The sequence below is a fragment of the Sus scrofa genome, chromosome 1 (assembly GCF_054392235.1).
Source record: "Sus scrofa isolate SSC_HxYL_T2T_F1_AM1 chromosome 1, Sscrofa_HxYL_maternal_Yorkshire_Landrace_v2.0, whole genome shotgun sequence".
NCBI classification, from domain to species: Eukaryota; Metazoa; Chordata; class Mammalia; order Artiodactyla; family Suidae; genus Sus; species Sus scrofa.
Window position 1 is genome coordinate 249,259,880 of NC_139383.1, and position 26,511 is coordinate 249,286,390.

General features: G+C 42.6%; 1 protein-coding gene across 21 annotated transcripts in view; it reads left to right on the forward strand.

Moving 5' to 3' along the window:
• Positions 1–26,511, forward strand: part of FRMPD1 (FERM and PDZ domain containing 1) — a 179,335-nt gene that overhangs the window by 83,204 nt on the left and 69,620 nt on the right. For 4 of the 21 annotated variants that reach the window (XM_084989860.1, XM_084989886.1, XM_084989852.1 and 1 more), the window contains one exon: positions 10,783–10,881. The exons of 14 other annotated variants lie outside the window; for them this stretch is intronic. The gene's annotated coding sequence lies outside the window, so the exon portion shown is untranslated. Of the gene's footprint in view, positions 1–2,328; positions 2,536–10,782; positions 10,882–14,441; positions 14,631–26,511 lie in introns of those variants that run through there. 3 more of the 21 variants (XM_084989864.1, XM_084989834.1, XM_084989914.1) reach the window with 3 other exon arrangements.

Sequence of the window (26,511 nt, forward strand, 5' to 3'; positions counted from 1 at the left end):
CGTTTATCTTGCAAATTCCAGACAGGTAGTGTTTTCGTAAGGAAGAGTGGTCTTAGGTCCATTTGTGTGAGTGTATTTATAGAAGTAAAAGCTTTGGGGGAAGGAAATAGATTGATTTTTTTTCCCCTTGAACTTTTGAAATTATTGTTTCCACTCCATTTGTAATTGAGCCCAGGGTACTATTCTTATTTCTGCCTTTCTTGGGCACTGCGTTAGATCTAAAAATGTTAACTGGCTTAGGATGTGGGTTTTGCTAAAATGATCTCCCTTAAAGTCTTCGCGAGACTCTCCCTTATGCTTAAAAAATGGGGTCCCAAAAAAGACCGACTTTTGAATGCATTTTGCCCCCTCATCCTTGGATAACCAATTTGGACGCCACCCTCGCCTTGTGATCATGGGCACCATCAGCCATACGTAAGGGACTCAGGAGGAAGCACCTGTGCTGGGTGCTGTCTGTAGGAAAGGTTTATTTCGAGGCCAATCTGGCATCACCGTATCCTGTGGACGTAACTTTAGTCTGCAGAAAAAGAGATCAGAGCTGGGTAATCTCTTTAAATATTAATTATAGTGATGCCTTTTGCCACACATCTCCAAAGAGCTTTGAGCATTTCACAGACGTTACCTCATCATTCATTTTCACAGTGTTCTTGAGTGAGAAGCTGATGGCAGGTACGATGGTCTCCATTTGGGGTGGAATGTGGCATATATTAGAGATAGTTAAACTTAGGAGTTGTCCTGACTGGCTGTCAGTTGATTAAAAAAATTAAGGCCATTTTGGGGGTGGTCTTTTTTCGCAGTTGCCCTGGGTCTTCCACAAATGAAATTGCCTTCTGCATTTTGTTCCACCAACTTTGATTCAGTGCCTCCTGCGCAAGGTACATTGCTAGACTCTAAGGCTAGCAGTGAAACCTAACCTCCTTAATCCCACATTTAAGGCCTTGGGTGAGATGGCTTCTACCTGCCCTTCCTACCCTCAATCCCTCAATCCTACTTCACACACCTTGTGTCCCTCCCATCACTCTGGAGGCTTTGTCTTCAGAATAGGCCTGTGCCAACTCTCCCTTCTGTGTACTTTCGATGCCCTTCTCCAGCCACTGCCCTCAGTTCCCTTCTTGCCACCCCTGCAGGTCTCCGTCTCCTCTCCTACAGAGTCTGGTCACCCCCTCCACTAAGCCTGCCCTGATATCATCCCACTGTAGCCACAGCTGGATGGGATCTCCCACCAGCAAACCCAGGCATTCTACCAGCCTCTCTGTTGTGGTCCTTCCTCATTTTTACTTTGTATTTTAGGGATTTATGTACATTCCTTGATGACAGTTCTTTTCGACTGCAAGGAGAGTCCAGGCGATCTTTGTGTCTCTCTCAGTGATTGGCCTATGTTCGATGTGCAAGTCCTTGTTATGTAAAGGAATGAGATAGATGTAATTTCAGGCCAGGGTTCACCAGTTCGTGCAGGGCTCTGTGGGGTGCAGAGGACAGAGGTCATTGATAGAACCCTACTTGGTCTCCCCCCTCCTTTGATCCTAGACACTGAGGCCCCTCGCCGCCTACAGGCCTGTGTTGGCCTCTCATGGCATCCACACCATCTTTCAGCTAATATGTGTGTATTAAAAATCATCTTTTCTCTCATGGCCTTCTTGGGAGACACAGGAAGAGAGAGACAAATGGCTTGGTTTTAAGAAGGTTACCTCTGCGCTTATATATTTTTTGATCTCTGTTGAGCCCATCAGCCATTCTGCCCTGGGACCCTAGAACGTCAAAGGGCTTCATCTGAGCATCTCTGTTCACGAGCTGGCACGGGGGCTGGGATCGTCTTGTGCTCCACCTGTGGCAGGCTCTCGAGGCTGGGCAGGTTATTTAATCTTTCCGTGGCGTCATTTCCCCATCTGTTAAGAGGGGATAATGTGCCTGAGGGTGACCTACCTCCCTGGGATGCTGCGAGGCTTATCGACTTAATGCTGTTGCTATTAACTTGAACGGAAGGCGGCTGGGCAGGACCAGCGAGAGACCAGGCACAGAATAAACTCTCCAGGCATCAAACGGATGCCTCGTGAGACCTCGGGCATCACCTTCTGTGTTGTCCTTGGCACAGAGGAGGCCAGTTTGCTATTCAAGGACCTCTAGGGTTTCCTCCCTGGGCTAGCTCAGGTGGCTGAGGTCTTGAGGAAGAGAATGGCATCTGGAGGACTTCGGGGCCTGTGGAGCTGAAAGGAGAGAGGCCAGACTCATGTTGAGGGCATGGCAGCAGCTGCCCAGTATCAGCAGCTAAGTGGGACCCATGCCACAGAGACCATCCAACTTTGCGCACATGGCCCCGCAGTCGGTTTTACTTGAGGTGAATGACGAGCTATGGGAAGGTCACTTGATATTCACATTCTTGTGGCCACGATCTGGGGAATGTGGCCTTTTATCTTTAAAAATAGCTGTGTGTCGGGAGGCCCAGAAACAGTGTCCTGGGATGGGAAGGAAGTGCCAGCTTTGGGAAGAGGGGCAGATTTTGTTCCTTGGAGGGCTCCCTTTAGCTCTGCTTGACTGGTGAGTTGATGTTCTCTCATTCTGTAACCTATCCTGTTTTCTTTAGACTCTTCTCAGAAAAGGAGTGGTGGTTTTTTTTTTTTTTTTATTGTAATATCTTTGCTGTATATTTTTAGTCTCTTCCCCTGGCACATTTGTTCTTGAGCGCATGTTATACCTCAAACCTGTTTAAAAAGTACAAATGCAGTCTTCATCATTGCAGTTGATTTTTTATAGGTTCTTCTCCAGTTTAATTGGCAGTTATTTCTCATGTTTATTTTGTGTTTGGAGTTACAGTGTCTTTAATCATTTTATATATAGATGGGATAATCATTAAATACTTCTGGAACTAAATCGCCAACAGATTCTCAAAACTGTGAGCTTGTGGGCTGTAAGACCTGACACTGGAGATTTTTTAGGTTGAATATCTCTGTGTTTCCCATGGTGCAGTGATGTCGTGAGACGGTAACGAGTGGTCTTTGGTCACACAGCTAATTAGTGACAGTCAGGACTTGAACCCAAGTCTCCTAACGCCCTACTCCATAACTCTGGTTTAACCTGTAGAATATAGCTTCTGAATTACAAGTGAGAAGGAAAAACCACTCTCCAACTTAATTTTTCCATATGTTTTAATTTAATTAAAAATAAAATTCTCTTAGAGTTCCTATTGTGGCTCAGTGGTCATGAATCTGACTAGCATCCATGAGGATGTGGGTTCAATCCCTGGCCTTGCTCCATGGCTTGTGGATCCGGTAGTTGCCGTGTAGGTCGAGGCTTGGATCTGGTGTTGCTGTGACTGTGGCATAGGCTGGCAGCTACAGCTCTGATTTGACCCCTAGCCAAGGAACTTCCATATGTCTCAGGTGCACCCCTAAAAAGACCAAAAAAAAAAAAATTCTCTAGCTTCAGGAATGCCTGTGCCATGTAGGACAGCTGATCCTCCTCCCTTGAATCCTCAGCATAGATGAGCCTTAGAGGGTGGTCCCCATCAGCATTTCCTGGAACTTAGAAATGCAAACTCTCCGCCCCACCTACAGATGCAGAAACTCGGGGGTAGGGCCCATCTGTCTTTTAACAAGCCCTCCTGGTCACCCCATACTCCAATAAAGTCAGAGAACCACTGCCTGATAGGACTTAAATCATACTGCACTCCCTACCCACCCCCCCATTTGACAGCCAGTGCAGGGATACACTTGGGCTTTTTTGTAGATTTTTGAGCTTTCTTCACCAAAGGCGTTTCTCTGTTTTCAGTCTTTAATAATAATTCCCTTTTTTTCACTCCACTTCCTCCCATCATCATAACACACACACACACACACACACACACACACACACACAAAACACAACACATTTAGCAGGAGTGAAATATTTATGGGCAAATAATGAGAGTAAGTCAGGGATTACAATAGAAACAGGTTTGTAGATAGACAAGATGGCCCAACCACCGAGGTAAGTTTCTTAAGTGTCAAAACTTGCTACCTCTCTAAGGACAGTGATAAATTAGCCTTCTGCTGACCGTCTTGTGCTATGTTTTCTATCATTTGTTACTTTATTCACTTATTCAACAAATATTTTAGTACCTTCTGTTTTCATGGCATATGTTAAATGTGAGGGGAAAATGTATTTGAGCTTATGGTTTATTGGGAAGTACAGACTCTGTGCAGAAATGATCACAATATGGAGTTGCCATCATGGCTCAGAGGTTAACGAATGCGACTAGTATCCACGACGACACAAGTTTGATCCCTGGCCTCGCTCAGTGGATTAAGGATGTGGCGTCGCTGTGAGCTGTGGTGTAGGTCACAGATGCAGCTTGGATCTGGTGTTGCTGTGGCTGTGGTGTCGGCTGGCAGCTACAGCTCCAATTGGACCTCTAGCCTGGGAACTTCCATATGCCGCTGGTGCAACCCTAAAAACAAAAAAAAAAAAAAACTGTAATATTAGCCAGCCTTTGATAAATACGTGAAGATCATCTCCAATAAAAGGGTTGTGGAAGCCGAGAGGCAGTAGAGAGCATATATTCTGGAGGAGGACATCACGGAAGGCTTCTTGGAGGAGATAGCATTGGAGTGAGTCTTTAAAGAAAGAAGACTCTTAAGATGGCAAGTTTGGGGGCGAATAAAGAACACTCTAGGCAGAGACAGAGAAAAGATAAAGACATGGCAGGGGCTCTCAGTGCATTTTGTTTGGATCGGGGTTATTTGAAGGTGATTAGGAGGAAATGAGGCCACACAAGTAGGTCAGTGCCAAAAGGAGGAGGATCTTCAAACACCCACTGAGGAGTTCATTCTTTATCCTGAAGGCAGTGGGGAATCACTGAAGGGTTTTGAATGAGGGCAAGGCCTGACTGGAGCTGTGCTTTAGTAAATCTAATGTGCCCTCAGTGTAGAAAGTAGATTCAAGTGTGCGTGAGGGAGTCTGGGAGGCTTTTGCTTTTATTTTGTAACTCTTCTGCCACAGTATGTTGATCTATTGAAAAAATTATCTTAATGTTTATTTAGAAAGTAATTGCTTTTCTTGTGATGGTCATTGGATTTTGAAATAAGCTTCCAGGGCATAGATATTATCCAGGGGAACACAGCTCTAATTTTATAATGAGAAATCTGTAAGAAAATAGAAATTTCTGAACAGAACAGCTTTATAGAAAATTTCCAGAACTCCTTCCTTTCCTCTTTTCGTTCCTAACCTTTTCTTTTAAACAAAAAGTATGCGTTCCATCTTACTCAGTAATGACCCGGTAATGCCAGGTCACATAAAAATCTATAAATATCAGATTCCTAAAATGTGGATCTTTCTTTGCTTCTTGCTCAGCCTCCAAAGCTGTTTTCCCTCTCCCTTGTGGACTTAACTTTATTCAAGCACCTGGATCACACTCATTTTGTAAGGATCTGTCTTATTCCAGCGGTGGCTCTAGTGGGAAGAGTTGTAGGAAACTTAAATGTCAAAATGTAATGTTTTAAATGTATTGTTACTTCTAGTATTTTTAGTATTGAGAAGACTCTGTTATTGTTGACTTTTTTCAGTAGGGCTGTTTTTATAGGGCTTGGGCTTTGGTTAGTTAGCACCCTTGGTTTCAGTCATTCAACCAATATTTACTGAACATCTCTTAAGCAGTGAAGAATCACAGTGACTCAGACAACTGTGGTTATGCTCACTGAAATATGAATCTCTCTCTCTCTCTCTCTCTATATATATATATATATATATAATTATATAATTTTTGAGAGAGGGAAACTGTGGATATATGGAAGCACCCAACCCTGAGTTGGAGGTCAGAGAAAACAAGTAGGGTATAAGCCAAGACCTAGAAATCAATAGGGGTAGACCAGGGGTTGGCTAGGAATGGAAAGGGATTGTTGAGGAGAAAGTAGGGGATAGCTGCTAGGAGGTGTAGGATTCCTTTTTGGGATGATGAAAATGTGGTAAAGTTGATAGTGGTGAGGGTTGCACAACTCCATGAATATACCAAATCTAGTGACTTGTATCCTTCAAGTGAATTTTACAGTATGCGAATTATATCTCAAAAAAGCTGTTTTTTTAAAAAAAAAATTGACTGGAAAAAAAAGGGGAGTTCCAGTTGTGGCACAGCAGAAACAAATCCGACTAGGAACCATGAGGTTGCAGGTTCAATCTCTGGCCCTACTCCGTGGGTTAAGGATCCGGCATTGCTGTGAGCTGTGGTGTAGGTTGCAGATGTGACTCGGATCTGGCATTGCTGTGGCTGTGGTATAGGCTGGCAGCAACAGTTCTGACGACCCCTAGTCTGGGACCCTCTGTATGGCCATGGGTGCAGCCCTAAAAAGACAAATGACCCAAAAAAAAAAAAAATTTGACTGGAGAAGCCGGGAGCGACAAGAGTGTACCCGGCAATGAAATGGCATGTGCAAAAGCTCAGCGGCAAGAGCAAAGCTGGGAGAGGTTTGGTAGGGCTGGACTCCCTGGGAGGTAGAGAGCAGTGAAACAAAGGAAAGCAAAGAGGCTGGAGCTGAGTGGGGCTTGAACAGGTAGGGCCTTGATGGTCTATAAAAATTATAGATCTATAAAAACAGCAGCAACCATTTATGGAGTCCTTATCATAGACCAGGCACTTTTCTAAGCCGCTTGCATGCATTAACCCATTAATCCTCATGACAGCCTTGTGAGGCAGGTACTGTTGCCATCCACATTTTCCCAGTGGGAAAACTGAGGCACCAAATGGTTAAGTCGCCTGCCCAGAGTCACAGACCTAGTAAGTCTCAGAGCTGTGATATGAGCCCAGGAGGGCTGGCTCCAGGGCTCACATCATAGATCCCAGTAAATTACCCTGGAAGTTAGGAAGTAACATCATAGAATACTTGGCAGGGAAGTGACAAGGGCATATTTACATCTTGGAAAGAGATTGCTCTGCGGTATAGAAAACAGATTGGAAGGAGAGCAAGACGGAAACCCTGCGACCTGGTACAGCATGCGTCAGGTGGGGTCATGCTAGTCCCAGCATATGTGATGCCAGTGGCCTGAGCATGCACCATGGCAGTGGGATGGAAAGGCAGACAGGAGGTCACATTAGCAGTTGTAGAGTGGCTGGATTTGGAGGGCGAGTACTCAGATGGAGACTCTCAGATGGATGCCAGGTTTCTGAGCTTGGGAAGTTGGGCAAGTGGGGGGTTAATGGTGCCTGTGATGCCCATGCCACAGAAGTGCCCCAATGACTGGTTAGTTTTGGTTACATGGGGAGTAGTTTAGACCTCTGACCTCTCTCTGCCAGAGAGAATCATGGAATCAGAGGTAGGAGGGGCCTTAGAATCCTTCTAGATCTAGAGGTGGAAATGGATGTATTGGAAGGAGAAGGGGCTTGCTGAAGGTCACCCAGTGGGAAGCACTGGGGCAAAATTAGATGTTTCCCTACTGATGCTCAGGCCAGTTGCATTTGCTTGCCACATTGCCACTCCCCAGGGAACCAGCCCTCCGAGTTTTGATTCTTTCTCAGAAATTGTCTCTTTGATCTTTAGAAGAGGTATCATTGTGCACAAACAATAACAATGAGAATTCAACTGAAACAAAAAATTTGTAGCCTAAATCCAGCATCCATCAAATCAAACTTGCCGTTTTGTGTCTCTGCCTGCCTCTGCCCAGCGTCACTTTTACAGCTGTGCCCGGAGCACAGATATGGCTTTATGGCCCATAGTTTACACCTTACATTAAAACAATTGCTTTCCCTGGAATGTTATATGGTTTCTAGTTGGCATTTTTTAAGGATTCAGGAAAGAGGATGTGCTGTAACTTACTCTGTTGTCTGTGTTTTCTTTTTTTTCCTTAGATATTGTGTCTCACTGAGCATCTTGTTGCATACATAGCCTTTCCCTTCCCTCCTCGGGCAAAACTCCCAGCCAGGATAGACTCTGTGTCCTTTTAAAGTGGGGTGGCCCGAACTAGACATTTTTCTCTACTGCCCAGGGGCAGAAGGCAGAATGCTTAATTAGGGCTGAGTTTCTGGGTTTCTGGGCCCCGCCGTATTCACTGATCTGAATCAAGCTGGCATCTCTTCACAATTGTCGGCACCACTCCTAATGGCTGCCATCTCAGAACAGCTGACCCGATTCCCTGAATCGTTTGCTATAAACTGGGCAATTCCACAGGAGGGAGAGGAGGTTTCTGGGCAGAATGCTTAATTAGGGCTTAATTAAGACAGCCAGAGTGGCCCTTTGGCTTGAACCCTTGCACAGGGTCTTGATTGGCAAGCAGCACCTGGCGTTCTTGGCTGTCTGACAGCCACCACCCGTTCCCAAGTCCTGTGCAGAAATGAAGAAGACCACACTTGCCCCACTGGTTGGTAGCAGCCCTTTTGTAGACTCCCTGGAGCATCTTAGGCATCCCTTTCTCATGGGTCCTCCTCACATGGGTTAGGAGTTATTTACCTAGGTGTCTCATTCTCTCTATAACACAGGTGACTCTCCAAGGGCTGTGTCTGGCTAACCTCAGTCTCCTCTACCACACTCAGCACAGGGCCTGGGAGAAAGAGGATGCTTGATATGAACTGAATGAAAAGCCTTGATTTTTGGACCAAATCCCATGGCTTGGGATGGCTGCAGGAATTTGAGGACCCGGGGACTGGACTAGAAAAATGCAAGGACTTGGGGGCCCACAAACACACAATCAGTGCTAAGTCTATGGGAAGGGTAAAGAAGACCTCAAGAGCTCCCTGGCCAGCAAAGGGCCTGCTGTCACAGGTCATGGGACAAGAGCTCTGGGAAGCATGTCTTGCGCCCAGCCTTGGAAGCCATTCTTAATTTCTTGTGCTATTGTTGTGGCTGTTACTGTTTTTTTCAGCATGATAGATTTGGAATCCTGCCTTCCTTCCCCAGACACAGACACATGGAATCAAATCTCAGTCCACCAGGGTGGCAAGCTGCTTCACTTGAGCAGCTCTGAGAGTCTTTGGTCTGAGTCAGAACTTTCCTTGCACTGTACTTGCCATGGGTCTGGTTTTGGTTTTTGAGTTTTTTCGGTGGCTGTGGTGTCAAACATATCCAGAGGCTAATGAAAATTTTTGGCATGTAGTGATATTTTAAAATTATTTTTATTGTTTATTTATTTATTTTTAAAATTTTCTTCCACGTCATGCAGCAGCTTGATGTAGGATCTCAGTTCCCAGACCAGGGATTAAACCAAGGCTGAAGCAGTGAAAGCACCAGTCCTAACCTCTAGACCACCAGGGAACTCCTGGCATGTAATGACATTTGATGACTCATTTGATAGCTAAAATAAAATAAATCTAACCTTTGAGTTCACATTCTGCAATTTTGTTGAATTATACCCAGAAGATTGTCAAGAGAATTTTTCTGAACACACTCAGGGCATTTTTAATAACCAACATGTCTAGGGAGAGGGAAACAACTTCACGTTAAATGTCAGGATCTTATGATCTCTGAGCCGGAAAGGTCCTACCAACCAGCTGCTAGTCCAGCACGTAAATACTTTGTGTACCTGTGTAGCAAGCAGGTGGCCCCAGGGAGAATGTGCTATTGTGAAGGTCCCAAATGCCAAGTCTTTGACCCCTTTTCAGGATGAATCTTTTGGCTATCTTGTCTGTATTTGAAATGGTTGGTCCCATATGCTTTTGTGTATGTGCAGTAGAATATATAGAACATAAAATTTGCCTTTAAACATCATTTTAAAGTGCATAATTCAGTGGTATTCAGTATGTTCACAATGTGTGTTACCATTTCCACTGTCTAGTTCCTGAATTTTTTCATCACCCCAAAAGGAAACCCTGTACGCATCAAACAAACATACCCTATTCCCTCTTCCCCTGAGCCCCTGGCAAAGAGATAGAAAACACTAATCTGTTTTCTTTTTTTTTTTTTTTTTTTGTCTTTTTGTCATTTCTTGGGCTGCTCCCGCGGCATATGGAGGTTCCCAGGCTAGGGGTCGAATCGCAGCTATAGCTGCTGGCCTACACCAGAACCACAGCAGCTCGGGATCCGAGCCGCATCTGCGACCTACACCACAGCTCACGGCAACGCCGGATCCTTAACCCACTGAGCAAGGGCAGGGATCGAACCCGCAACCTTATGGTTCCTAGTCAGATTCGTTAACCACTGCACTACCACAGGAACTCCACTAATCTGTTTTCTATCTCTATAGACTTACCTATTCTGGATATTTCATATAATTGGAATGATATGACATTGGCCTTTCGTGCCTGCCTTATTTCACTTACCATAATTTTTTTTTTTTTTTTTTAGGGCAGCACCTATGATGTACGGAAGTTCCCAGGCCACAGCTGCAGGCCACAGCCACAGCCACAGCAACATGAGATCCGAGCTGCATCTGCATCTTGCACCACAGCTCATCTTACATCCAGCTCATGCCGGATCCCCAACCCACTGAGTGAGGCCAGGGATTGAATCCACATCCTCATGTATACTAGTTGGATTTGTTTCTGCTGTACCACAATGGGAACTCCCACCATAATGTTGTTGAGACTTGTTGTAGCATGAGTCTGCATTTTATTCCTTTTTATGGCCAAGTAATATTCCATTGTATGGATATACCACATTCGTTTATCCATTCATCCTTTGATGAACCTTTGGGTTGTTTCCATCTTTTGGCTGCTGTGCATAGTGTTACTATGAACATTTGTGTTTAAGTGTTTGTTTTAAAATCTTCTTTTAACTCTTTTGGGTATATCCCTAAAATAGAATGGCTGAGCCAATGGTAATTCTAAGTTTGATGTAATAAAAGAACTGCCAGACTATTTACAACTTTTTGAAACTTCCTTCTCTCTAGGCTCCTCTGGTTGTTCTCAGGCCTTTCTGACCATTTCTTCTCGGTATCCTTCATGACTCCCTTGGGTCTTCAGCCCCTGAAATGATACCGCCACCCAAGGTTTGTTCATTCCTTCCCTAGCTCTTATTCTACCCTATTGGTGCTTAACCCTAGCTGTTCATTACAATTGTAGGAACTCATTTAACAAACTCTGGCCAGGCCCTACACCAGTATCTCTGGGTGGATGAAGCCTGGACATTGGTGTTATTTAAAGTATCCCAGTGATTTTGATGTACAACTTTTATCAGGGTAATCATTCACTCCCATGGTTTCAACCTGATGACTGTCCAATTTTTATTTTTAGCTCCAACTATCTGCTGGACATATCCCTGAACATTCCTCAAGTATCCCACATCCAGCTGTTCCCAACCAAACTCTTCATCTTTCCTCTCGAATTTGCCCTTCTCCCAATGTTTCCTCCTTTGGTGAGAGGGACCATCATCTCAGCCACCAAGCCAGAAAGAGTTATTTATGCCTTTTCTCTCTCTCTTGTTGCAATTTCCACTTGATTGATTTGTCTATTCAGTAATTTGTTGCCCAATATTTAGGACAGAGGGAAGTTGGAGAAAAATGCTGTCTAGGAATTATGTTAAGGGGACAAAAAAAGACAGATGAAACAGTTAAGTAACAATATAGAAAAGAGGATAGCCTGAAATTAACAACATTGCTTTTTGTGTTTTTTTTTTTGTTTTTTCGTCTTTTTGTCTTTTTAGGGCTGCACCCACAACATATGGAGGTTCCCAGGCTAGGGGTCCAGTCAGAGCTACAGCCACCGGCCTACATCACAGCCACAGCAATGTGGGATCTGAGCCGCATCTTCGACCTACACCACAGCTCATGTCAACGTCGGATCCTTAACCCATTGAGCGAGGCCAAGGATCAAACCCACGTTCTCATGGATGCTAGTTGGATTCGCTAACCACTGAGTCACAACAGGAACTCCTAATGACAGCATTGTTATACTACCTTTATTGAGTATTTTCTTTCTGTCATGCATATATATTATCTAATTTACTGTGAGGTAGGTGAAGTTGGCTGACTTCACATACGACAGGTTCAGGGAGGCTAAGCTATTTGTCCAAAGGTGTGTGGTTAACACATGGTTAGTCGGAATTGGAATTGGAACCCAGGTCATGTCCTGACCTGTGCACCTGACATGAGAGGTCACTGGGGAAGAGCCTCGAGCCCAGCAGCACTGTCAAAGCACAGAAGGAGAAGATCAGGATGTGACAGCCACGTGAGATCATCCATGCCCTTGAGAGTGCTTTGAAAACTGCAGTGAATGGTGCAAAACCCTTGCAAACTTTGCTCATATCTCCGGCAGATCTTCTTCCACTCTGCTCTCAGTTACAACTAGGTGTTTATTCTCCTTGGTGAATTACAGACTCCTTGAGGGTTAGAACTCTGCTTGCTTGTCTCAGTGTCCCCCTCAGCTCCTGTATGTGGTGTATTGTTGCTGATCAGTGTTTCCTGAATGAGTGTGGTTGCCAGCATTAACTGAGAGAGGAAGAAGGAGAAACAGAAGCCACGGAGATGTCTGTTGAGGTGTGTCACAGCTAAGGGCTTGACTAGAGAGTTGACTTGGAGAACTGGAAAGAAAGAGAAGGACTCTGCGCCTCCTGGAGATCCGAGTGGGAGGACTCATAATGAGATCTCAAATTGAACGAACTTCGGCCTGACCTTCCCCGCCCCACTGCCCCTGACTTCCAACTCTGTGGCACTAATAATCCAATTCTGTCTTTTGCCTCACTAGCACTTGTCAGTTTTTCACATTCTTTTTTTTTTTTTTTTTTTTGTCTTTGCCTTTTCTAGGGCTGCACCCTCAGCATGTGAAGGTTCCCAGGCTAGGGGTCTAATTGGAGCTGAAGCTGCCGGCCTTCGCCAGAGCCACAGCAACGCAGGATCCGAGCCACGTCTGTAACCTACACCACAGCTCATGGCAACGCCGGATCCTTAACCCACTGAGCAAGGCCAGGGATTGAATGCACAACCTCATGGTTCCTAGTCAGATTCGTTAACCACTGAGCCATGATGGGAACTCCAGTTTTTCACATTCTTAACTAATTTCCTTTATTATGTTTGTCATTTCTGGTCTAGTGAGAGCTTTCACTAGAACGTAAGCTTCATGAGGGTGGTCAGTTTTGTCCATTTTGCTCTACTCCTCCTTCCCCAAGTCCCCCGACCTGAGCAAGCACTAATTCCTTTCTGTCACTAGATTCGCCTCTTCTGGACTTTCATCTGAATAGAATCATATAACATGCGGTCCTCGGTGACTGGCTCCTTTCACTCAGCAAGGTGCATCCATGCTCGACCCTTAGCTTCGCAAGTAGGGAAAGTGAGAGGGAATGTACATGACTTGGGCCGTGTGTCCTGCTGGCAGCAGAGCTGGAATCTGATTGCAGGTGTTCTGTCTCCCTCTACAATGCTTCTGTTCCTGCTCAGGGTGGAGACGAGAGGCTCAGCAACCACAGCCAACTCAGCAGTGTCATTTTGCCATCCACCTTTGACTGCCTGAGGGCCCTTCAGGCATAGCTGTGGTGAGGCAAGGCCGTGCGGATAGTGATATTGTTAGTGTCAGCTTTTCCCGCGTTCTTTCCAGGGCTCACTGTCCATGTGATAAAGTAAATGACTTGTGTGATCAGTTTCCAGCCTCCTGTTTGGAGTGCATTTCTCTTACTAGTTTCTGAGCCCTCAGAACCCTAGTAAGAGAAGGGCACAGCCTAGGGCACTATCAAGCTGACTGTTCCTGCTGTCACCCTGACGCTCCCAGAGGGACATGCAGAGGCCATCTGCACAGAGCTAGATAAGAGGCTGTGCCCTTCCTTAGAGAGGTCTAATCCTATTAGTCAGATGTGAAATCTGGCTGGCATGGTGATGCCCTGAACCCATGTTTTCCAAAGGCTTGTTTTTGTACCACATCACACCCAAGATGGTTTTAGGTGCTATGAGAACAAACATCTTTCTTTAAATAGTTGTATATTTACTTTAATGTGTACCAGGGAAAAACTCATGTCTAGCATGATGAGACCTGTGATTTAATATTATTTAGGCTGAAAGTAAAGGAGGAGGTGCCGACCATAGACTCCTTCTTACACAGACTGTACATCTTACAAGTGTGATAGTCTGGCAGTTTGCTAACATGGTCCCCCTGCCTTTCTCACTTTCTCAGATCTGTGATTTTCCTGATAAAGCATCATCTTAATCTGAATTCTTTTTAGAAAAGTTAATGCAGGTGTGAGAACCAGCCCATTTTCTCTCAGTGAACCCAGGCAACAACAAATGCTTGACATAGAAATGTAAATAGGAGTTTCCCTAGAATATTTGCAAATAACTTTTTCTTTTGACTTAGAACTTCAGGAATTAAAGCTGTTTATTGTTCTGGTGAGTCTAGCAGACTCACAGATATAGAGAACTAGTGGTTACCAGTGGGGAGGAGGAGGGGGGCAGTATAGGGATGGGGGCACAAGGCTTCTTATGGGATTTTATGAAATCATGTGTGTGAAACTTGTGAAAATGGTGAAGCACTATAAAATTATTCAAAGACGCTCTCATTCTGTTTTTGTAAAAAGATTTAAAGCTGCTTTTTGTTCTGGTGTTCTGACCTTACCATAGCATTTCAGATATCCATAACCTGCCATAATGCAACATATGCCAGTGGAGCTCAAGGCGTTCTGCTAGACTCTGCAGGGATTGTGAAGAAACAGGGCACCTTTCTCCTACTCTCAAGGATTGAACAACCGAGGAGGCAAAAAGCAAGACCTGAATCCATATAAAGTTAGGAAGCACAAGATGAGAGCATGGACAAGGAGGTCAGAGGCTGAATGGAGGAGTACGCCGATGGCTCTAAGTTTGGGGAAGTGGGTGGCTTATGGTAGACGGGAAGGCAGGAACCTGTCCAGATGGGGTGGAGCCAGAGCTGAGTTTTGAAGGTTAGGTAGGATTTAAGTCTCAGAGAGTGGGGAGACATGATCAAATGCACAGGAGGGGCCACCTAGGGCTGCTTTGAGGATCAGAGAAGCACTGGAACAGAAAATTACATGATAGGAGGAGGATGGGACCTTAGGTTCCCTCAGCCACTTGGGGGAAGTCCTTTAACCTCTACAAGACTCAGTATCCTTGTCCTCAGGATGTAGTTATGGATCCCTACCATGTGAGGCTGTCAGGAGGAGTAAATGGCATGCTGTAGGTTATTTATACATATATGTGTTAGTTTCCTTCCTTTTCCAAATTTGTCAGTTGGGAAATTGAGTTGACCATCAGGGTTGGGAAGCCCTGGGGGACATAAGGAAAGTTGATGAGATAAGGAATTTTATTTTATTTTATTTTAATATATTGTGTGTTTGTTTGTTTGTTTATTTATTTATTTATTTATTTATTTATTTATTTATTTATTTGTCTTTTTGCCTTTTCTTGGGCTGCTCCCGTGGCATATGGAGGTTCCCAGGCTAGGGGTCTAATCCGGGCTGTAGCCACGAGATGGGGAATTTTAGATTTGACAGATTCTTAAAGAAATGCAGTAAAAGAGATAACTTTTGGTGACTTGTGTGATTCCAGGCTCAATTAGAGTCAAAGTCAGGAAGAGGATTCAGTCTCCAGACTTCAAGTTCAGTGCTCTTTTCAGATTCCCTAGGGTGTATCTGAAGGGATATTAGAAAGACCAGTTCTGGGGCCCTACTCTAGACCTACTGAATTAGAAACTCTGGGCCCCAACAATTTGTGTTTTAGCCAGCCCTTCAGATGCTTCTAATGCTTTCAGGGAATCAGTGTTCTGGGTTTTACTAAGAAAAAGGCGAAGGATATGAGGAAAAACAGGTTCCTTATAGGAGTTTGGTGTTACTTACAACCAAGGGAAAGGAGGCAGAGGGATTAAGGCAGGTGCCAGAGAGAAACTTCTTTTTTTAAAATTAATATATAATTCACATGCCATAAAAGTCACTCTTTTTTTTTTTTTTTTTTTTGTCTTTTTGCTTTTTCTAGGGCCGATCCCTCGGTATATGGAGGTTCCCAGGCTAGGGGTCGAATCGGAGCTATAGCCACCGGCCTACACCACAGCCACAGCAACGAGGGATCCGAGCCGCGTCTGCGAGCCACACCACAGCTCATAGCAATGCCAGATCCCCAACCCACTCAGCGAGGCCAGGGATCCAACCTTATGGTTTGCAGTCGGATTTGTTTCACTGCGCCATGACAGGAACTCCAAAGTCACTCTTTTAAGGTTTATGATTCAGTGGTTTTTAGTATATTCCCAAGGTTATACAACCATCACCACTGTCTAATTCCAGAACACTTATCTTCCCCAAAATACACCCCTTACCTATTGGCAGTCGATCCTCACTTCCTCTTTCCTACAGCCCCTGGCAACCACTAATCGATGTTCTGTCTCTGTGGATTTACCCATCCTGCCCATTTCATATAAATAGAATCACACGACATGTGAGCTTTTCTACCTTGTGTAATATTTTCAAGGTTCATCCATGCTGTAGCCTGGATTAGGACCTCATTCCTTTTTATGGCAGAGAGAAACTTATACATCAGACTTTTGTTTTATACATCAAACGTTTGTCTCAGATTTGGTCATACAACTAAGCTTTACTGTACCACAGAAAAAGAGGTTTCTCTTGAGCACATTTGCATAGACCTTTAGAGTTTTCAAAGAATTGTCACAACCTTTGGAATGGAATGTAAGCCTTTAACCAACCCTGGAATGTAGCTGGGCAGAGATCATTGTAATTGTTCTTACAGATGAGAAAACAAGCTGGAGAGGGAAGTGTTTGGACTCATCCAGTGTATTACTGTGCCTGCTCATCGAAGTGCGAGTAGGAATTTGCTGGGTGACAGGCAGGGCGTGTGGATTAGGCAGAGGAAGCAGCATCTGCAGAGGCATGATAGTGTGAGAAATCAGGACCTGTTTGGGAACAGTGGGTAATTCAGTGCTGGTGCAGTATACAGTGGGAAGGACAGGAGACATACAGGTAGGAAGGGGCCAGATCACAAAAGGCTTTGACTGCCACCCCTCAGCCAGGAGGGAGGCAATGGGATGGAATGGCTGAATCCAGCTCCAGAGACAAGCATGCTAATCTGATTTGGAATTCCAGTTCTGCCACCTCCTTGCTATGTACTTTTGGCCAAATTTCTTAACTTCCTCATGTCTCAGTGTCCTTCTTGTAAGTGAGGATTGTAATAAGCCTTAAATAAGATTAACACATAGAAATTGTTTAGCCCAGTGCCTGGCACTTAGTAAATGGTATTATGTTAATGTAGTTGTGTTATTATATTATAATTCTTTTTTTTTTTTTTTGTCTTTTTCCTTTTCTAGGGCTGCTTCCCACTGCATATGGAGGTTCCCAGGCTAGGGATCAAATTGGAGCTGTAGCCACTGGCCTACACCACAGCCACAGCAACGCCGGATCCTTAACCCACTGAGCGAGGCCAGGGATCAAACCCACAACCTCATGGATCCTAGTGGGATTCGTTAACCACTGTGCCATGACAGGAACTCCTACATTATAATTCTTGAGCTCAGACATTATTCTGAAGATGGAGGGTAACCACTCAAGGATTTTGAAAATAAAAGTGACATGATTAGAATCACATTATATTGTTTTGGCAGCTGTACGTAGGACAGATTGTTGAAGGCTAAGTCTAGAAACATAGAGACTGGCTAGGATATTATTACAGTAGATCAGACAGGATCAGTGTTCAAACAATGGCTGTAGTACTAAGGAGAGGAGGTGAGAGATTAAGAACTTGGTGACTGGCTCAATGTGGGCATGAAACAGGGAGAAAGAAGCAATAATTTTTTTTTTCTTTTTATGGCCACACCTGCAGCATATAGAAGTTCCTGTGCTAGGGGCTGAATCCGAGATACAGCTGCAGGCCTACCCCACAGCCACAGCATCACAGGATCCAAGCTGCGTCTTTGACCTATACCACAGCTCACTGGATCCTTAACCCAATGAGTGAGATCTGGGATCGAACCTGCATCCTTGTGAATACTAGTCAGGTTCTTAACCCACTGAGCCACAACGGGAACTCTGTAAGAATGCTTTCTGACTTGGGCTGTTGGAAAATTAAATGCTAATCTCCTTCAACAAAATGTTTTACCTTGGAGGAGAGGATTTGAGGAGTAGAACAAAGAAAGATGGTGAATTCTATTTTAGACATAACTGGCCCAAGTGCTTATGGGACATCTGGGTGGAGATCCTAAAGAGGCAGTTGATTCTCGAAGCAGCTGAAACTGCGGGGAGTAAATGACATTGCCCATGGAGAGTATTTAGGGCAGTGGGCCTCAAACTTTGCTATACCTTGGAGACACCAGGCAGGGGCAGGAGTCTTTAAAAACTACCAGTGTCTGGCTTGCCCCCTCAAACATTCTTTTTTTGGCGGGGGGCAGGGGTTCTTTGTTAGGGCTGCACTGGAGGCATATGTCGGTTCTCAGGCTAGGGGTCAAATTGGAGCTGTAGCCACTGGCCTGTGCCAGAGCCACAACAACACCAGATCCAAGCCTCGTCTGCGACCTACATCACAGCTCATAGCAACACTGGATCCTTAACCCACTGAGCGAGGCCAGGGCTCGAACGTGTGTCCTCATGGATGCTAGTCAGGTTCGTTTCCGCTGAGCCATGACAGGAGCCACAACAGAAATTCCTAAACATTCTGATTTAATTGGTCTAGGGTGTGAGCTGGGATTATTAAAAGCTCCCCAGGTGATTCTAATGTGCCATGAAGTTTGGGAGCCATTGGTTTAGAAATAAATGCCATTTATTTCGATAAGGAGGGAGCTGAGAACCAGAACCTATATGATGGGAGGAAGAGGAGTAGGTGAGTAGGTAAAGTCAGACTGGAGGAAAGTGAGGAGACACCCGTCACTGGGGCCAAGGGAGGAAGGTCAAGGAGTTTTAACAAATAATCATGTTAGTTTAAGAGAAAATGCTAGTTTGGTGATTAATCTTCTTCCATTATTCAAAAGACTGGATGTTTGCTATGCACTTTGGTTTCTTGTTTTTTTTTTTTTTTTTTTTTTTTTTTTCCTTGTGTCATCGGTTGGTTTATATCCTCAGGCCTTGTGTATATCAGAGGTTAGGTGTTTTAAGAAGAGACATATATATAGTTTGTTTCTTCCTGGTGTGTAGAGCTTCCACCATTTCAGATTGTGTTCCATTCATTTATTTGTCATTTATTCATTTGACAAACACATTGAATTTATTGAGTATCTATTTCTGTTGGGAATTGGAGGTATAAGGATGACTAAGAGAAAAAAACAAACCCTGTTTTCAAGTTGTTGATGATCTGGCCCAGACCAGTGTGTAATTTGGCTTCGTCTTATCTCCTAAATCCTAGTCCCTCGGGCTTGGAAGGCACTTAGTGATCTCGTCCCCATCCAGTTTTGACCATTCCTTATAGGATCCCTGATATCTTTTGTATTTCTTGCACACCTCAGTGATGAAAAGCTCTCTCTCCACCTGGGCAGCCCAGTGCCGTTTTGATATATCTCTGATTATGAAAAGTCTTTTACAAAATGGACAATATGGATAATGTTACAGCTAACTCCATTGGCACATGGGGATTCATGATTCTCTGCTTTAATATTTCTCCAAGAGAAAGTAAAGAGCAAAAGATGTTTACATTGACTTGAATTGATCTTCTTGGGCTTACATAAAATTTCACTTTAGGTTCCATTCAGAACAAGTCCAGACTCCTTTTACATATAGTACATTCGCATACTTATGACTGTCCGTAGAATATCCTAAGTCTTCACAACTGAAAATTTTTGCTAAGGTTATTTATTATCTCTGATATTTTGAAATTGAGGCTGATATGCACTCCTGCCACCTGTAGGCACTGGTGGTTTTAAGTTCCTTTGCCGTATTTATTTCTCATTTCTCTTTCACGTATCGTACTGGCCAGCAGTTCTAATGTTGTGGTGAACATAGCCATTTTACTTTCTCTTTTAAGTGGAATGCTTTTTTCTTTCATTCTAAAATAATATTGAATTGCATGGTATTTTTTTTTAATCAAAATAAGGAAATTACATGGAACAAGTGATTTTTCCCTTATCATATGATATTACCATCTGCCTTATTTTTTTCTGTTCATGAGCTAAAACATATTCATCATTTTCCTTAAATTGAGCTTTTCTTTCTTAGGATTAATCCAACTTGATTATGGTGTATTATCCTTATAATGCATTATTGCTAGATTTTGCTGAAGGTAATTTTTTAAATTAAAAAACAAGTTTATTAAGAAGAATTTTTAATGTCCCCAAAAGTAGAGAGAATAGTAAAATGAACTTTAAATACCCATCTCCCAACTTCAAAAATTACTAACATTTTCTGGCTATGATCTTATTTAGGAATTTTTGAGTGTTTTATGAGTGAAATTGGTGCCTATGTCCCTTTTTATTTAGTTTTTAATAATCATTATTTTTTAGTTTTGGCTACACCTGGAGCATGCGGAAGTTCCTGGTCCAGGGACTGAACCCAAGCCACAGCAGCAACAACTCCAAATCCTTAACTGCTAGGCCACCAAAGAACTCCTCTCTGTCCCTTTTTAGTGTAAGCTTTGTCTGATTTTAAATCCAGGGCTAGCTTTGCATTGTTAGAATAACTTGATAGCACGCTATCATTTTTCTCTGTTGAAGAGTATTGTTTATTAATTTTTGAGAGAGAGAGTTTGAAATAATTCTTTGATAATACAATACCTCAAGTTCTATATGGATTTTCTTTTCTCTTTTTTTTTCTTTTTACGGCTGCACCCGTGGCATGTGGAAGTTCCAAGGCCTGGGGTCAAATTGGAGCTGTAGCAGCTGGCCTATCCCATAGCCATGACAACAACAGATCCTAGCTATATCGGCAAAGTGTGCCACAGATTGTGGCAACATGGGATTCTTAACCCATTGAGTGAGGACAGAGATTGAACCCACATCCTCATGGAGACAACGTTGGGTCCTTAACCCACTGAGCCACAATGGGAACTCCACTATGTAGATTTTTAAATAGATTCTTTAAATTTTTACTTTCTAAATTTCTTTCTACAGGTATAGATTTACTCAAATTTTTAAATTTTAAATTAAAAAAATTTGAGTTCTGGTTCTTTGCTTTAGGAGGGTAAAAATGTTGAATTACCTGTTTCTTGAAGTTGATCAGGCTTAGGATAAAGATAGAAGTAAATTTTGGAGTTCCCATTGTGGCGTAGCGGGAACAAATCCGACTAGGAACCATGAGGTTGTGGGTTCGATCCCAGGCCTGGCTCAGTGGGTTAAGGATCTGGTGTTGCCATGACCTGTAGTGTAGGCCGCAGATGTGGCTCGGATCTGGCATTGCTGTGGCTCAGGCATAGGCCGGCAGTAACAGCTCTGATTCGACCCCTAGCCTGGGAACCTCCATATGCTGCAGGTGTGGCCCTAAAAAGACAAAAAGACAAACAAAACAAAAAACAAAACAAAACAAAACAAAAGTAATTTGTGAAAACCATGGAATAAATGAGCCAAATACACTGACTACCTTGCCAAGCATCTCTTACCACCAAGTAGAGAGCAGAAGGGGGCTGACCCTTTCCTGAGGTGGGGCTGCATCTTTCTCATCTCTGATCCTTGGTCATTTGCACTGAGTATTTTTTCAATGAATGTGTGTTTAGTGAATTGGATTATTTTCTTTTTCTTTTCTTTTTTTAAAGGCTGCAGGTGTGGCATATGGAAGTTCCCGAGCTAGGGGTTGAATTGGAGCTGTAGATGCTGGCCTACCTCACAGCCACAGCATGTGAGCCACGTCTGAGACCTATACCACAGCTTGCCACAACGTCAAATCCTTAACCCACTGAATGGGGCCAGGCATCAAACCCATATCCTCATGGATACTAGTTGGGTTCACTTCTGCTAAGCCACCATGGGAACTCCAAATTGGATTTATTTTTAAACAACTGGTATCTTCAGCACATCCAGGAAGGACCACCATTTTGGATCTCCAAAGGCCACCAGAGTGTTTTATTGATGAGAATTCTCTTATTGCCTTTCAGTGTGGGTCTGAGAGTCTTCTTTTAATACCCAACATGTAAAGTTTTTCTTTCATTATGCCCAAGGAACTGGTCTAGGAAAATCCCTTCATAGGTAAGAATGCACTTACATACCAAAAGGTTGATAGAGAAATCTTGGGAGGCACCTTCCTATGAGGCTGCACTGTTACCTAGAGCCTCCCCCTCAGGAAAACTGAAGGACTTACCAAGAAAACTCTAGAAAGATACATTCCTAATATATCTTCCAAAGCCACCCATATTTCTTAGCTTATCTAAATTATATGTGACATGTATGGCACCCTCTAGTATTTTTGCAAATGTTTGTTTGTCTTTGCTCATTTCTCATTTTGTTAATATTAGCTTGTACCAGTGGTATATTGGTTTTGTCAACCTTTAAGAACCCACATTTATTTTGTCTTCATTAATTCCAATTTTATTCTAATTTTCTAGTTTATCTCTGCTTTTATTTTCATTTTGTTCAGTCATTCAACAAACATTTATTAAACCTATGTGACAGGTCCTGAAAGAGAATTAAAAGGGATAAGACATGTTCTCTGTGCTCAAGTTGCTGACAGTACAATAAGAGAAGACATAGTGAAAGAAAAAAACCCCTAAGCTGACAAAAGACCTTCAACGATAGGTTAAAAAAAAAAAAAAATCGCAAAATGACTCCCAGGGATATCTTTCAAGAACAGAGCATCAAATATCACTTGTTAAGCTCTTACGTTCCCCAGAGAAAGGAATCATGAACTGAATCTACATCCAGACCTAAATAATATGCTGCAAAACATGCGAACCTAATCTTTTTCAAATGAGTATATTCTTTGCCTCTTTTACAATAGATTTTAAGGGTGATTCTTTAATCCTTGACATTTAAGAACTTGAGCTGATGTGGAAGAAAACATCCTTGAGGCATGTATCTGAGAAAGTTGCTCTTGGTGCTCTTTACATTTAAAACATATTTTCCAGCTCAAGAAATTTACCTTTAACTTCAAGAGTTTGGCCACACCTGCGGCCGGAGGACCAAACTAGAGCTATAGCAGAGACATGCTGTAGTTAGGTAGTTATGCTATAGGCCACAGGGGAAGTCCCCTTTCACTCTTTCTTTGATTAGTTTTATTCTAAAATTTCAATTTCGTGTAAGTGATTTTTAGCGCTTCACTTTCTCTTCTAGCCATTGCTGCCTCCTTTGATGTTTTTCATCTCTCATTAGCAGTGAATAATTTCCTGAAGCTCTTTGTTATCTCCTCTTGTTTCCTTTTTGAAGGCTATATCCTTTATTATCTATTTACTTCGTAAGAGAGTGATCCCCGTAATGTATTTAGTTGGCTTCTCCATTTGCAAAATATTTTGAGAGAGGTTGTCTTTTCATAATGCTTTGTTCCAGCAACCAGAAGAATGTTTCGTTTGTGGGGCTCATGCTCTTCAAGGGATTTTTGCCAAACTGGGCTGTGCCCACAGGAGGGTGATCTAAAATGACCCTGTCATACGAAGACCTGTTGAAGGAACTGAGGATGTTTAGTCTGGGACAGAGAGGCAAGATTGCTTTGTTCAAATCCAGAAAAGCTGACATACAGAAGAGGGAGCTGATTTACTCTGGATGATGTGGTGATGTAGGGTGGGCGAAGAGTGCTCAGAGTGCATCACTGCTGCCAAGGTCTGAAGCGGCAGAGAGGTGGAATCCAGCTGTACGTAAAGCAACTTTTTGGCAACAAGACAGAGCCAACAGTGAAGGACAGAACTGTTAGAGGCCATATGACTTCCTGACATTGGGATTGTTGAGAAGATTCAAATGTTTGGGAATTATCTGTGCTCTTCTTTTCTTCCATTGGCTCAGCAATCCGGAGGCGAGTAAAACCATTAGCAGGTCATTTTCTTGACTTTAAAACTTTTCTGCTCAGGCTTTGCTGAGTCAGGGAGCACTTTTAATGGCTTGGGTGACGTCATTTGTTTGGTCTTCAGAGATCCCTAGATGACAGAGTGTGCCTACGCACAATCCAGATATATAATGCAAATTAATTCTTTTAATTAGAGCCATATATGTTTATATAAATCATTTAGCTAAATGGTATTTGGCAGCGTTGTGTAACAATCCCCTATAAGTAACCACAGCAGTTTGATGACCTTCAAAAGGAATGGAAAGTCATAATGGATGAGTCTGAGATCCTTGGCAACTCTGAAGTCATTTAGAGACTAAAACGACATAAGAGGTCAGAGATTTTGTGTCTTCCAGTGCTGGGGTGACTTCAGGATTTCCAGCCACTCCAGAGAATGTGGGTCTTTGAATTCTGAGACAGAGGACAGAACATATCATCTTGCCTGCTTCTTGTATCTAGTAAGAGACTGGAGAAGTCATCTGGTGTCTGTGCTCCACTGTAACGTCCCTTCTACATCCATGCAGAGTTACTTACACAGCCTTTGCGTGGCCATCTTCAGTCAACAGGATCTTGCTAATTCTTAAGAAAACTCATTCCATCCTTGGTGCCTAAGAACACTAGAGAAGTCCAGCCTTAGCCTGAGCTGGATTCTCTCTCTCTGTGGCATTCCCCCATTAATCTTGGCTCTGTACCCCAGAAACATGTGACATATGTCTCTTCTACCTGGAGGCCTTTTGGCTCTTTGTGGACCATGATCATGTAGACCCCTCCAAATATTTATGATTTTTCAGTGAGTGTTCATATGACTTGGTTTCAAGTCTGCGTTAGCATCCTAGAGCCCTGTAGGAAGATGCTGAAAGTGTGATGCTCAGACATAAGACAAACCAAGATAACATCCATATTCTAGAATTGCTAGCTGACTCACTCCTGTTAAGGGTCTGGCTGAGGCGATTATGTTTGAAAACAATATCCTGTGGGCTTCGCTGCTTGTTGACTCTTTTATCCTTTGTGGTTTGTCTCTGTGCTGTCAGGACACTAGAACCTACTTTTTTTTTTTTTTTTTTTTTTTTTTTTTTTTTTTTTTTTTTTTTGCTTTTTAGGGCCACACCCACGGCATATGGAGTTTCCCAGATGGGGGTCTAATTGGAGCTGAAGCCACTGGCCTACACCACAGCCACAGCAACATGGGATTCGAGCCGAATTTATCACCTACATCACGGTTCATGGCAACTCGGATTCTTAACCCACTGAGCAAGGCCAGGGATTGAACCCTTGTCCTCATGGCTGCCAGTCGGGTTTGCTAACCACTGAGCCATGACAGGAACTCCTAGAACCTACACTCTTGACCCTCTCTGGTGTCACAGAAATATGATGTGGTTTTGTATCCTTGGCAGAGGGACATTAAATAATCCTTATTTTAAAAGAGCTTTTATAATAACAAGGAGTCAGACATTTTAGTAGAAAGATAGGGAAAAACCATAAATAGGAAAGTAACAAAAAAGAAATATAAATGGCCGTAGTGCATGAAAAACGTTCAGATACACAAGTCGTCAAATAACCTCACATCAAAACTACAATATGCTTTGACCTGGAAATATGTCCATGATATATTCACCAGTTGAAAAATTCAAGGTGCAGACAACTAGCATGATTCTATTTTTGTGGCCTATATATTTTAATATATGTAATATAGGTCCCTATAGATTTAGAGCAAAGTTAGAGTAAATACCCACCAAGTTGTTAACAGTGATAACTTCTGGGAACTGGATTGGATGTTCGAAGAAGTCTACTCAATTTATGTAATTTTTGATATGATGAAACTGTATGTGACATTTACTTTTGTTTTCTATATTTTTCTTAGGAAATATATATTTAAACTAATAATTAAATGCTGCTTTCCATCCCTTTAGCAAATATTTAAAAAATACTATCTAATATTTATGAGAATGTGCATTTACTTTTATCTTCTGTAGTCTTCAAAATATAAATATTTAGATCATAATTAGGCCCTGTGTTCCATCCTGTTAGTAAATATTTTTTAAATGATAGTATTCAATATTTACAAAAGTCTCTCCTGGAAGGAGTGCAAATTGGTACCTTCTTGGAAGCAATTTGACAGTACACATCCAAATTCTTAAAAATGAACATGTGCTTAAATCCAATAATTTCATTTCTAGGAATTTATCCCAAGAAGATACCTGGGAAGTAACCATTTACCATGAATAAGGAGGTTCATTGCAAAGTTTTTATAGTAGTGAAAAACTGGAAACAACACAAATATCCAAGATAGACTTATGGAATAAACTATGATATGGCCAAAGAAAATAATATGATATAGCAATTTAAAAAGATATAAATGCTTAAATATTAGTATGGAATGATGTTCATGAAATATTAAGTGGGAACTTTATAATGTCTCATTTTAATAAAAATATATAGCATGTATAAATGTAAAAGAATGAGAATTAATAACTGGTAACTCTGGGAAGTAAGGTTACAGGTAATTTTATTTTTATATTTTTCTGTGTGTTTTACTAAAGCACATAGTCAATTTTTAAAATTAAGCTAAATAAATAAGGGTAGTTAGTTTTTAAAAAATAGTACTAAGGGCTTATGGTAGAAATTAGTGGTCCTTGCCCCACTCCTCAGCCTCTAATTTCTTATTGAGAAGCAACATCTGTCAACTCTTGTTTCCTCTGTTTTATTCTTCCAAATTTCTGAGAAATATGCTTTACTTACTATTTTCTAATTTCTTAATTTTATACATTATCTAGTTATTATGATAGATGGGGATTTAGCTGTT